We start from the raw sequence: 1,195 nt of genomic DNA, 5'->3' as shown, positions 1-1,195 counted from the left end.
CTTTCTGATTTTTCATGGTTTTAAAATCATGTGTCACATATATATGGGTGTCCCATATCCCTTATATAAGCACAGCTTCAGGCAGACACTTTTATATTCCATAAAGTTCACCTGAAAAAATGGTGCTGATCACTAAACCTCACTTTATTATATGGGTTTCTTTTTGTGTTTTCTTGACCATTTTTTAAGCACACGTCACTCTACAAAAAGTAATAACTGATAATATTAAAACCATTTCAAAATAATCAAAGCAATATTCAAGAAGCATTGCTGTGAATCTCCCAGATAATTGCGGGGTTTGTTTTTTGGTTTTGGTTTTGTTTTGGATGGGAGGGTTAGGCAGGGAGGTGATGAGAAAATATACAGTGGCATCACTGTTTCTAATGGCATTGCAGCAACAAAAGGCCAATTATTAAAATAATACAGTTTTACTTGTAGAAATGCATGCATCTGTTGAGGTTATTTCAGTGAGAGGAACTGTATTGTCTTCAGTTGGATTCTCAGCGTGTGGGAATGAACTTGCCTCAAAGCAGAGCTGTGTGTCACCTGAAAAAAATCACGTTTGTGTTATATTTTAAAAAGTCCTAATTCGCTGTGTCTAGCTATACCACAGGTCCTTGTTATTGCCCTTTCTCATTGTTTTGTTACTTGAAGGTCTAGGTTTGTGTGAGTTTATTGAGCCCTCTGTGGTTTGCAGTGTAGATTTTTAAATAAAGAAGTATCATCATGATTGCTAAGATCTATCCTGTTTTTGAAGAAATCATTCTTTGGGCCCTGTTCCTGTAGAAACTTATTTTTGCCAAGAGTTTTCTTTTGGCCTGCAAGACCATTTTAAATTAAAAGATGAGAATACTTGACTCCTCCATGAATATTTAAAAGTTGTAAATAATGATGGTGATATAAAGAAAGCTTGTATCCCCTTATTTTAATGGTGGATGATTCATCGCTCTGTCAGTTTGATAAATTAACTCAGAGTATAAATATCTATTCTTATGTAATTGTAATGCTTTTTTTTATTTCTCCCCCCTCTGCCCCATTTTCTACTCCCCAATTGCAGTAATTTTTTTAGCATGACAAGCTATTCAGCCTTTTGCCAAAGCCAATAGATCCAAGTCTCTTGCTTAATCCTCTCCTTTTCCCGTTTTTGAGGAGTGGATCTGGGACACTGTTGTGTTCTCTGTCACAGAAGATTGCT

The sequence above is a fragment of the Parus major genome, chromosome 3, assembly GCF_001522545.3.
Source record: "Parus major isolate Abel chromosome 3, Parus_major1.1, whole genome shotgun sequence".
In the NCBI taxonomy this organism is placed as follows: Eukaryota; Metazoa; Chordata; class Aves; order Passeriformes; family Paridae; genus Parus; species Parus major.
This window is presented reverse-complemented; position numbering follows the sequence as displayed.